Source organism: Neophocaena asiaeorientalis, unplaced genomic scaffold, assembly GCF_003031525.2.
Source record: "Neophocaena asiaeorientalis asiaeorientalis breed wild unplaced genomic scaffold, Neophocaena_asiaeorientalis_V1.1 scaffold256, whole genome shotgun sequence".
Taxonomy (NCBI): domain Eukaryota; kingdom Metazoa; phylum Chordata; class Mammalia; order Artiodactyla; family Phocoenidae; genus Neophocaena; species Neophocaena asiaeorientalis.
In genome coordinates, this window is record NW_020185324.1 from 8979385 (window position 1) to 8992987 (window position 13603).

Consider the following 13603-nt stretch of genomic DNA (forward strand, 5'->3'; position numbering starts at 1 on the left):
TTATTCCCTCATTAACAATAAATAGCTTTGTGGCTCCAGAAGAACCAAAATAAAGTATATAGGCGAGACCATTGCCAAGGGCTAATAATTTCATGGCAGCAGCAGCTAAATTCAATCAACATTTAAATCTTATAGGCATCTGCTGCTCCAGATCAAAACATTAACCCATTGTTAGATTTCTCACATACTCATGACTAACACCATCTATAATTCAGAACTGAAAAATAAATCTGTCATTGACAGATTTTTTCCTAGTTGTTCCACTATTTTGAGTGTGTTGTAATTTTATTTATAAAAGAAAAAAAAAAAAACTCAGTCTTAGTATATTTTATAAGAGCAATATCAAGTGAATATAATATAATGTTTGAATATTTCATCCACCCATCCATCCATCCTAACCAATATTTGTTGAGTGCCAACTACATATCAGGCATTTTATCAGGGTGCTAGGACCCTAGGAAGAGAAGGAGTTAAGATGTGTTGTAGACTTACCTTGTGTTAGCCACTGTATGTGTTTTCAGACAGTCCTTGGCCTCAAGAAGCTCAAAACCTAATTAGAAAAATAGAAATAAAAATTATTTAAAAAAAATAGTTCAAACCCTAAGTTGTCTTCAACATATCATATTTTCACCATTCTTTTTTTTTTTTTAGGGGGGATTGAGACAGAGAGGAGAAAAAATAAGAGGGTTAATGAGAAGCTGGTATCAATATTATGTCATACAATCTTTAACTGAAAGAGTGACATACCAACTCAATATGGAATGTTCTTTTGTCCACATGATGGAAAGCAAAGGATATTGAACATTCCTTACAATTCTGAATTGGGATTATAATGTCTAACATAAAATGGTTAAATTAGCTGCTTACAACATCTATTTCATCAAGTCTAATGAATGTCATAGTTTGTTGCTTCCTGAAATTACATAATACTTTCAAATTTCCCATCCTCTGGTCTTTGTGGAGCTGGATGCTGCCAAAGTTCTTAAGGGGATCACTTAAACCATAGCAGCCAAGATAAAGCAAATCCTTGTCTCCCTATTGATCCTGGGACTAACTCACATGGAAGAATTCTAAATCTTATCAGAATTACATTTATGGAAAATAATCTCATTATTAATTTTTCAAAATTCATACTCTGAAACATGTAAAAAAGTACTTTGTCTTAATTCCTTATTAGAATTTCCTAATTATTCCTGTTTGTTTTTAGAATTATTTCCTTCTGTCCAGACAACCTTCTTCTCAACTCTTTTTCACACGTTCAACTCTTGTTTCTCCTTCAATTCCCAGGGAAGTTGTCATCTCATGCAGAAAGCCTTCCTTGACATCGTGCTTCCTCCAAGTTTCACTTCAATGTATTTTTTAGATGCTCCAACAGCTCTGTGTACTTCCTTATCACGTTACCTTGTGTCACAGAAACTGGCTAGTTGTTTAGAAAACTGTTTGCCTTTTCCTCTTGTTACAGAGCCGGGCTATGTTCTTTCAGATAGATGTGAGATGTGACTGAATTCTTCACAAGGGAATACAGCCAAATATAAATCATGCCACAATCAGTCCTGGCCTTAAAACATCTCATACATGATCCTTTATTCTGTGTTCCTATCTGCAGGTAGAATCCCTGAGGACCTACAGAAGAAAGATCCCTAAGAAGGAAAGAGCCTTGTCCTTCAGTCACATCTTTCAGGATCACCTCTCACCTCCGCTAATAAAGTCTATTCACACTAAGAGTGTTACAAAAATGACTATCCATCACCTGGCCCTGACTAGAAACATCTACTGGCACTGGAGTTTCAGGTAAATGAGAATCAAACTTTGGTTCTTTTTTTATTGAAGTTTAGTTGATATACAATGTTATATAAGTTATAGGTATACAATGTAGTGATTCACAATTTTTAAAGGTTAGATTCCATTCACAGTTATTATGGAATATTGGCTATATTCCTGTGTTGTACAATATCTCCTTGTAGCTTATTTTATACTTAATAGTTTGTACCTCTTAATCCCCTACCCCTATAGTGTCCCTCTCCCACTTCCTCTCCCCACTGGTAAACACTAATTTGTTCTCTATATCTGTGAGTCTATTTCTTTTTTGCTATCTGCACTAGTTTGTTGTAGTTTTTAGATTTCACATATAAAGTGATATCATGCAGTATTTGTCTTTCTCTGTCTGACTTATTCCACTCAGCATAATACCTTCAAAGTCCATCCCTGTTGTTGCAAATGGCAAAATTTCCTTCTTTTTTGTGATTGAGTAGTAGTCCATTGTGTGTGTGTGTGTGTGTGTGTGTGTGTGTGTATACCACATCTTAACAAATAACTTAAAATTTTATATGGAAACACAAAAGACCCAAAATGGCCAAGACAAAATTGAGAAAGAAGACAGAGCTGGAGGAATCATGTTCCCTGACTTCAGACTATACTACAAAGCTGTAGTCCTCAAAACAGTATGGTACTTGCACACAAACAGATCAGTGGAACCGAATAGAGAGCTCAGAAATACATGCACACACTATGGTCAATTAATCTATGACAAAGGAGGCAAGAATATACACTGGAGAAAAGACAGTCTCTTCAATAAATGGTGTTTGGAAAACTGGACAGCTACATGTAAAAGAATAAAATTAGAACATTCTCTAATGCCATATACAAAAACAAACTCAAAATGGATTAAAGATGTAAATGTAAGACAAGATGTTATAAAAATTTACAGGAAAACATAGGCAGAACACTCTTTGACATAAATCACAGAAAAAAAAAATTTTGATCTCTCTCCTAAAGCAAAGGAAATAAAAGCAAAAATAAACAAATGGGACCTAATTAAACTTAAAAGCTTTTTGCATATCAAAGGAAACCACTGACAAAATGAAAAGACAACCTACTGAATGGGAGAAAATATTTGCAAATGATACGATCGAAAAGTGGTTAATATCCAAAATATAGAAACAGCTCATACAATTCAACATCAAAAAATAAAAACAAACAAACCAAAACCCTGATCAAAAAAGGGGGCAAAAGACCGGAATAGACATTCTTCCAAAAGAGGACATGCAGATACCCAACAGGCACATGAAAAGATGCTCAACATCAATAATCATCAGGGAAATGCAATCAAAACCACAATGAGATATCATCTCGCACCTGTCAGAACGGCTACCATCAAGAAGAACACAAGTGGGACTTCCCTGGTGGTCCAGTGGTTAGGACTCTGCCTTTCCACTGCAGCGGGCACAGGTTTGATCCCTGGTCAGGGAACCAAGATCCCACAATACACACAGTACCGCCAAAAAAAAAAAAAACACTGCTGGGGGGAATGTAAATTGGTGCAGCCACTGTGGAAAACAGTATGAAGGCTTCTCAAAAGACTAAAAATAGAAGTAACTGTCATCCAGCAATTCTAATCAAAAGTGTATAACCAAAAGAAACAAAAACAATAATTCAAAAAGATATATGCACCCCAATGTACATAACAGCATTATTTACAATTGCCAAGATATGGAAGCAACCTAAATGTTCATCAACAGATGGATAAATTTTAGTTCTCTGAGCGATTAAAATGGTGGGTATTACAGCACTTAGCCTACAAAGACTGTGATCATTTAATCTGTTTGACCTCCCCCATTGGATTATAAGCTATAGTACTCCCACAGAAACTGGTTTTGTTTTGTTCTAGGTTACAGCTGGAACACAGTATATGGCACATGATGACCATCTCTCTCTATTTTTTAATAACTTCAATTTTATATGATAAAATGTACCATGAAGATTTCATAGGAAATATTATTGTAAATACAGTTTTCCCTTTGGGCGTGGGGGGATGCAAGGCTTCTTTTGGCACAGTCTTCAAAGTACCTTTTGGTAAAAACCTTAAAGGTAGAATCTGATTTTGCTCTGGAGTTCAAAGCAAGTGACAACATTGAAACATTTTTGCAAAACTGCTTTTGTAGGCTTCTATTTGCAGTTTTGGGTAGAATGGTGAGAGCATTTGCAAAACGTTAGACAGAAATAACAGACTCAAAAACTCCCTACTGTAGCTGCAGTGATTTGGAATGTCCTTCAAACTGCCACTGGGGATTTAGCGCCAATGGAGAGAAAATGAAAGATAATTTTCTTTCTTTTTCAAAACAATAACCAATCACAGAACCCAAGACCTTCTGCTCTTCTCATAGTACAATGAAATAGCTTTTGAAGTTCAGACAAAAATAGACACACCTGACAAGCAATATCAAGCCTTAGTCAGCAAGCAACCATGTACTTATTGCCAACCCATGTCTTTCTCACCTCACCTTTCTTCTACAGCTAAAAACACTATATACACTGACTCCTTTTGGGAAGCCACCTGTTTGAGGCCACTTCCCAAAGGGCTCTCCATAAATTTCACCCATCTGTCTCCTTACTATTGTCCACTTACAGGTTAAATTTAGTCCTGTTTGGCAGAATCTAACTTTCAGACGCATACTTCCTTTACTTTCAGCCCTGTTTAAGTGAGGAAAATATAGAGATGGTCAGATCTCCCTGCTTCTTTTCTGAAGAATTAAGAGGAAGCTTTTCCTGCTAGACATGCAACTGCATTGCCTTTTAACCTGAAGTAAAAATCCTCAGGCACTATTCTGCAACTCATTTAGATTATTGCTTAAGGGCACCGTTAGGCTATATTTTATGATAGTTTTAATACATTTGTAGTTCACTCGCATCAATGTTAATATATCATTTACCTTGGTAAAGCACTTGTCTCTTGAGTGTCAGGCAAATGCACCAATGGATCTGCCAACTGAAGCCATTTCTTAGAGATTTTATAGACATGAATGCAACTCTTCTTCTTCTCAGACCACTCCAAAGCTACCTTTCCTTTCTGACTACAAACATCAACCTAATCACCAGTTGATCTAGTAGAGGAGACAACAGAAAGTATGTAACGCCAGCCCAGAATAGAAAACATTCAATTCTTTCTAAGTCATGCTTCATGTTTAGGTCAACTGAATTTCCTACATGTGGCCAAAGTGCAAATTATTAAGTCTCAATTTTGTTTCTTTTCTGAAGACTAAGGATAAGATGGATCATAAATTCCTCTAAGTGGGAGAAAATGGATTTTGGGGAGTTGATTTCACCAAGTAAGCACACCCTCCAGCTCACAGAACATGCCTGATATGGGTGAGAGGATGAAGCACACAAGAAGAGAACTGGTGTAAAGGCATGGGTTCTTTCATCTCTATGCTCTCTGCCAAAGTTCTAACTAATTGTTGCAGCTGAGGAAGCTATAAGAGCTAAAGTCAATAACTTTCAATAGCAGAACTGTCCATGGTGAGGTATAATCTCGGCTGAAACACTTTTAGTAGTTACAGATGTTCACTGGAAGTTGTTCTAAGAACTTTTGAAGGTTTCCATTTACTTTGGACATAACCCCAGTTTTTTGTTCCCCCCACAGAAATAAGAAACATCTCATAAATAGCCTTTCCTCTAGTGTGTTTCACATTGGAAGAATATCATCTTTTATTTTTTAAACAGAGTTAGCTAAAGTCAAATCATGTTATTTTACATTCTGACACATAAAAAAAATACTTTGGATTTCCTCACTGTAATTTTTATCTTTGCTATATGGCATCCCTTCTGTTATAATGTGAAAATTCCAAGTTTCATTAATGACTCATGACTCTATCTTATGTAATAGGCATATTTTAATTAAAATACTTCAAACTTTAAAAAGGCATTTTAACAGAAAGATGGAGTTGAATTTATATGCTCTAGTGTGATGCTTTTTACAACTCTATTTAAATTTTCAAAAAGTTTACTTCATATGAAGATCTTTTCTTCTGTCAACTCTATCCTAAAACACCAAAAAAATCCTGATTATCAAAATAGCATGTCATTTTAAAACAGTTCCTACATTAGCACAAGTAGCTGTGACCCTTTAAAGTAGTTTAAAATTACATATTAAAGAGATTTCAATAGGAGTTTTCATTCACTTTTATTTGGAATCGCTTGCACATGTTTTTCTTTAGTCCCATTTTTCATGGATTCAAATTTGTATTAGATAAGCAATACTAGGTAAGCAAACAGCCAGAAAAAAAAAAAAAAAAATTGAAATACCTAAAGGTAACTGTTCAAAATTATCAAATTTGTTTTTTCACATGCAGACTGTAGAACAGAAAATCAGTTTAGATCAGGAAGAGAGTATGTTTTAAAGTTTTGTTTTGTCAAACATGTCAGACACCCTAAGTAACATATTTTTGACCCTTCCTCCTCTCCTTCTCTTTTTTATTTTGTTCCCTTTCTACTGTAAATATTTAGTAGATTGAGTGATTTGGAGCTTTGTTAATTGAACAGAAAAATCCTACCTTAAACCAAATTGCAGTTAACATAGAAACTTAGGAAAAATATTCTACAATAAAGAAGGTTACTGGAGTATAAGATTTTCATAACACATATGGCAGGATATACAAACGGGGATAACAAATGTGCATCTCATCACTAATGGATGGGAGGTTTTTTTTTTTTTTTAACATCTTTATTGGAGTATGATTGCTTTACAATGGTGCGTTAGTTTCTGCTTTATAACAAAGTGTATCAGTTATACATATACATATGTTAGTTCTCAAGATTGCTTTGGCTAAGAATGAGAGGTTTTTTGACTACGTTTCTACATGGTCTCTTTAAAAAAAAAACACGCAGGAGTTTTTGGAAGCCCAAGTACTTTCTAAATTATTATTTTTTAACTCAAAGTACAGTGTACTTATAGAAAAGTGCATAAGGAATGAATCATACAAAAGTTAACACCAGGTAAACACCACCTGGCTCAAAATATAGAACATTTCTACGGCTACAGCAACCTCATGCTCCCTCACAATCCCATTTCCCCCTCTTCATCAAAGGTAAACAAACATTATCTTGATTTCCAACCCTATAGTTTAGAGCTGCCTTGAACATTATATAAATATAATCATACATTACATATTGCTTTGTGTCTGGCTTCTTTATTCACCGTTATGCTCATTGGTTTCATTCATGTTGCAATTTGTCAAAAATCATCCGAATATACCACACTTTCTATATCCATTCTATTGTTATTGAACATTGGATCATTTCTAGTTTAGAGCAATTACAATTAACGCTGCAATAAACATCCTTGTAAATATTTCTTGGTACACATGTTGTATATAATGAGGAGTAGAACTGCTGGATCATCTGGTACATACATGTTCAACTTCAGTAGATAATGCCAAACTGTTTTCCAAAGTGGATGTAGCAATTATACTCCCCTGAAATACATGTGTTCCTGTTGTATCACGTCTTTGCCAATACTTGGTAGGGGTACTTGCTTTGAATGTCTAGGTTAGATCAGTGAAAGAGGAGAGAGAGAATGAAGGCTTGAGGTGGAAGCAGGAAGGCTCCTGACCCAGAGTCTAGTTGACTAGTAGGAGAACAATGATTGTGCTGTGAGTGGTGAAGATTTGAACGTCACTGCCAAGGATTTTTCTTTGAAGTCAGAGAATCCATGAAGTGTTGGTGAGTCAAGTGAAAAGCATGGTATTCTGTAGAATTATGAGGGTGCAAATTAATCTGGCAACGGAATTTTGGTGCATAATAAATTGTTTGTGTAGGGGAGGGAGGGCTTGATTCCTTTCACAGGCAAATAGACAAATCCAATACATAAAATAGGAAGAGTCTATGTAGGAGAATCATTAGAAATATCTAGAGTGGTAGATTAAGGATGAAAAATATCACAAGAGTAAAAGTTTGCTACGAAGAACTACTTTATATCATTCTATCCTGAACAACATCTTATTCTTTTTGTGATCAATTTTGAACATACTGTGTCTCAGAAGGTATGGGAAAACAATTCCACTATCTTCTGATATGGGAATTTCCCATCAGTGTTTACTGAACTGTTTTAGTAAGTGATTGTTTTATAAGGTAATTATTTTATAATTATCCTATAAAGCCTACTTTAAAAAATGTCCTCTAGAGCCAGAAACAATCATACAATTTTATAGTTGGAAGAGGTCTTGGACAACATCTAATTAAACCTTCTCATTTCACAGATGAGGAGGTATAGGTGCACAGTTGCCCAGTTACTTGATCAGGCTAAGGCACTAGTTAATGCAAATGCAGAAGAATCCAGGCCTTTTGACGTAGAAGATAATCATCATAAATTCACTTTATTAAAGCAACACTGAAAAATGTCTTTCTTGATTTTCCTTACGTGGCCTATTTCTACACATCTATCAGAACTCACCAGAGTTCATCTACTTTAAGACCTTTTGATTTCCTCTTTACTTTCATCTACTTTAAGATCTCTGATCTCCTCACTCTTTAAGTCTGAGTTACATGTCTATGTCTTAAATGACATTTTATAATGACGTCTATTCTGAAATTATCTATATACTTATCTCTTTGCCCACTATATTGAGGAACCAGAAGGTACGGACTGCTTTTTCTCTGCTTAGGTCTTAGCATTTTGCAAAAACTTAATGTACAACAGTACTTGTTAAATATTTGTAGAATGAGTTAAATGTGTCAAAATTTGGCCCATAATCATTTTGGTATGTACGAAGGTAGAGGTGAAATATGTGACTTTACCCATCATGTTAGTCTTTTGGGCTGTTCATTGATACTTCCATTTCTCTTCTTTTCAGGCACACGGTAGAAATGTAGTTCCTTATACCTTTGAAATTAGTGTGGCTCTGTTATTTGAGCAGAAGTAACACATGTCACTTCCATGTAGAAGCCTTTAGTAGTCATCAATTTGCTCTTCCCTCCCTCCAGCTTCAATGATCTTGGAGACTGAGTGAGGAAAACAATCCTTAACCAACCCATAATAGACATGTAGGATGATGGAGAAGTAAACTCTATTGTTTTAAATCAACAGGATTTTAGAGTTGCTACTGCAGTATAACCTAGCATGCCCTGGCTTAATTGTAATGAGATGAGACTGGGGACTCCGGGAGAGAGTGAGTCTTTGTATGTAGGAGGGACATGAACCATCGGGGGCCAAAGGGTGGACTGCGGTAGACAGTTTCTAAAATGGATCTTGAAGATCTCCATCTCCCGGCATTTGTGTGCTGTGTAAGTCCCTCTCCTTTGAATGTGAGTTGGACCTAAGATTTGTTTCTACAAAAAAAAAAAAAAAAAGCAAAAGTGATAGGATGTTGCTTATGAAATTAGATTTTTAAAAGACTGTGGCTTCCTTCTTGATCATCCCTCTGACTTTTTCTTTCTTGGAGCCCTTGGTTTGGAGAAAGTGAGCTGCCATGTGGTGAGTAAACCTATTGAAAAACCTACATGGCAAGGGATTAACGTCACTGGTTTATATCAGGGAAGTGTGTAAGGTTTGTAAACAGTCAATGAATGAGCTTGAAAGTGGATCTCCTGTGCTTTGCCAAAATCATGTTAGTATACTTGGAAGTGGATCATCTTCCATTTGGGCCTTGAAATGGCCCCAGTCCTGGCTGATACCTTGACTGCAATCTTGTGAGAGATCCTGAGTCAGAGGCACCCAGCTATACAACCCTAATTCATAACTCACAGAAACTACGAGATAATGAAAACTTGTTGTTTCAAACTGCTATGTTTTGGGATAATCTGCTACCCCGCAAGAGATAACTAACACATTTTGTGAGTAATTCCCTGTGTAAATATGTTGTAACAATAGGGCAGACACATTTACTTCATGTCAGACATGCCTGATGATGACTATATCTGAAGTTAAATGTACTCTTTTAATTCTTTATTTATTGAAGCATTGTCATATAGTTATAGCCCATTGGTGGATATAGGAACCCAAAGCCATATAAGAAGCAAATTCATACTTTAGTTATTTGAATCAGTTAATGATATCAAAACTTTATAGATATGAACAAGGATTTCTGAATCTAAGTAATAGTGATCAGTATTTAGCATACTAGGAAGTCAGGTATTTTGGACCTCTTTGATTTTCCCAGATAACAGAAAACTTGATTTGTACATTAAGGAAAAGCATGGGTTACATTAGACCATTTTCCTGTAGCTCCAATATAAGCTGACTTTTACATAAATAGCTATCCCAACTCTTGTACTGCTTCTGAAAAATTTATCAAAATATGGTCAAAAGAGTGAAGGGACAGTATGAGATGAGGGCTCTCAGGCTATTTTGAGTCATCTGACTCTAAACATGAGGGTATGACACCTACACGTTTTCCCATAGCTGTTCAATATCAGGAATCCAGGACAGTGTCTGTTCAGTAAATCAGAGAGTTAATGTTAAATTCTATATAGCAAAGATGAAAAAAATAAGCTGTAAGAAAAAAAATTACAAAGTATGTGGGAGAAAGCAAGACAGCAGGTCTCATAGGAAAAAATAAACTCTTATGCTGAAAAATTTTCTGCTAGCAACCTTAGGACAATACAATAAGGCTTGAGCCCCATAGAGGGACGCTGCTTAGCTATTAAGCTAACAAGAGACTTGGAAGACAGGTATTCTAGCTATTAAAAGGTTTTCATAGGTGAGTACAATTGTTTTCACACGTTTGAAGCCTATCCTGTTTCAATCCCACCAGGCATTCCTGATGAATACTGCATTTTCCGTGGAAGCAACCATTTATAATTTCCTTTTATTCTTGTTTGTTACTACAAAAGACTCGGTCTCAGGGGGCTTTGATTAAGATGAGACAAAGAATGAAACAAATAAGAGTCTGTTAAATGTCTGCCTGAAACCAGAGCTGCACCACTATATATGAAAGACTCTTCAAAACCAATAATGAAATAATCACCCTTTTTGCAAGACTGATAAGAAAATGAAGGCGAGATGTACATTTGGGGAAACTAATTTACACTGTAGGAGGAAAGAGGAGGAAGAAGAGCAATGACAGAAAATCAACTGTTAATAAATATCAGAGACTGCCGAGAAATCACAAGATAAGCTGTAGCATATGTTCCTCCAGCTAGAATATGGCAATCATTTCTCTGAGAAGAGAAGCTCATAGGCTCCCCCACCCCCTCCAACAGGCAATCATTTTGCATTTTACATTATTTGAAAAGAGCTTGATTATTTTCCTTTGAAAGAAACCGGACTGATTCACATTTACCTGTCAACAGAATGTTCTATTCCTCTGTTTTGCCTGTCTATTTAAAGGCATATGACCTGACTATGAAATTCCATAGACAAATAGTTTGTCAGATGTAAATAAATAATAGTGAGTGACCAGCTCATGTTTTTATGTGTTTTTTTTTTTCGCTAAATTATAATCCACAGCCTGATAAATATGACTGATAATTGCAGTAATATGTTGAGATAATGAATACTGCTTTATTCAAGGTCAGATACAATCTTTAAAAATCATATCCAGAGGGAAAAGTTCCACATGAAAATGATAATTATGTTATTTGAAGTCTAGTTTAAAAGGAGCAACATAATATATAATCTCTTCTGGCTTTGTAAACCTGTATATTTAAATGTTGCTCTATCAAGAAGGGATCGACAAGAGAAATGTGTAAAGACAAACAAGAAGTGGGCAGCTTGTCAACTGACTTATATGGGTTTGATTTTATTTATTGAAGTAGGGTTCTAAGATCCAGTGCCTTAGTGAGACAGTGGTTCTAGAAGCATTTATGTAGCATTTCTAAATATTATACATATATTGCATATTATTGAAGGGGGATAGGGAACAAAATCCTTCACTGAGCATCTAAAAACTTGGGTTCTAGTATGAGTTCTGCAGCTTATCAAATAGGTATCTTCAGTAAATCAGTGAAACATTTTTAGCTTTAGTTTTCTCATTCCACCAAATGAAAGATATGAAAGATATAAATAAATCAATAATATTATCAAGGATCAATCTAACACAATGAACCTTATGTATCACAATTATACTACATATTTATATATAATATCTATGTATTTGTGTATGTGTGCACATAGGTGTATATATGTATATATGTATGTGTATGTATATATATATATATATATATACACACACACATACACACACACACAGACAGAGGCTTCTCAAATAAACATATCATTAGGCTGTCATTGTGACAGCACTCAAAACTATGAAAACTTTACCAAAGTTCTGAGATAAAGAAAGATAATTCACACTGAAGCTCAATTTCACAATGCTACTCAAGTAATTCACAAAGACATTCAGTTTAAAGTTTGGTTTTGCAAAATGAACCGGAATATTCTGTGTGTGGAATGCAAAGATGACCCTTTGAAAATGGAAGATCTTTGGGTGATTGGAGCTCAGTGTCCATTATCAGTAAACTATCAAATTCAACCTAACTACAGGCCTACAGGAAGGCCTATTCCTACCAGGCCAACAGGAAGACATATTTCTAGATGACACAAGAATTATGGCAGCCTCTGTTTCAGTATGTTCCTCAGCAAGTTGATATTAATATGAACCTTTGCGGTCTTCAGGTTTTTTATTAAAATATTGTTTTGTTTTTTTTCCTCAGTTCATCACACAGCTTAAGATCTTTCATCTGAATGGAGCATTCACCTCCTTCAAAGAGTCTGTAGCATTGTTGCTTTTAGCCAGATATTAGCAGTTTTCCTTAATCATAAACATTATTTAAATGCAAAAAAAATGTGTGCACACAAAGATAAATTTTTTACATGGACTATAGATTTTTCACAATGCTGAGGAACTGAAAGAGCTATAGGCTATCAAGGGCAAGAGAGAACAAATTACCTAAAACGTAGTGCTGGAAGCAGAACTGTGGGCAGGTCATAGATTCATCATGACTAATTAAGTAGAAATGTTTCATAAATGCTGATGTTTAGAAATGGTGAGAAAACCATTTTATGTAATCTGAAATTCCATCCTGTACCTACATTATTTTGGGAAATTATAAGGAAAAATGGTCTACAGTTTGTAGGATAGTTCATGGGACCGAAAGTTGGGGAGGCCAGGAGTTCAGCCCATGTTTGGCCACTTGGCAGCTCTGAGATTTTGGGTGAGGATTTAACATACCTGAACTTTCACATTCTCATGTGGAAAATAAGATAATGGTCTACCTTTAAGAACATCTGCATGGCATTGTATGGTAAAAATCACATGCAATCAGAAAGCTGAATAATTGCTACCACCAACAGTTTAAGGTTTCTTCCTACTGCCTGGGACACAGAGTGAAATTATATCAAACAGTCATGACCCTGACCAAGTGTGAACTTCTGATTCCATCCACCACCCATCTAACTGATCATTCAATATTTATTAAGCACCACTGTAGGCAAGTCACTGGTTGAACTAGAAAATTCAAAAATGAAAAATGTAATATCTCTGCCCTCATGTGCCCTATAGGTTAATGGAGAAGTTTCTCTCTTAATACACCAATGCTGTGTTCTTATGCACTTTCTTCTATAAAGCAGTGATTAAGCACATTGGCTCTAAAGTCAGGTCTAGGATTCTAATCCCAACTTTTTAAAGGTGGTGCCATCTTAAGCAAGTATATTTATTTCTCTAAGCCCTATTTTCTTTACTGGCAAACGTGTACTAAAACAGTACTTAATTCATTGGACTGTTGTGAATATTAAATTAAATCACGCACATGAAGCATTTAGCATCGTGCCTGGCATATAATATGTGCTCAATAAAAAAGTATTAACTATATTTATTAGCACTTTTTCTTA

General features: G+C 35.4%; 1 protein-coding gene across 1 annotated transcript in view; it reads right to left on the minus strand.

Moving 5' to 3' along the window:
• The window catches only part of PTPRD (protein tyrosine phosphatase receptor type D), a 1004024-nt gene that overhangs the window by 812852 nt on the left and 177569 nt on the right, over window positions 1-13603 (minus strand). Inside the window, exon 2 of the mRNA XM_024734238.1 lies at window positions 493-550. The gene's annotated coding sequence lies outside the window, so the exon portion shown is untranslated. The remainder of the gene's footprint in view (window positions 1-492; window positions 551-13603) is intronic.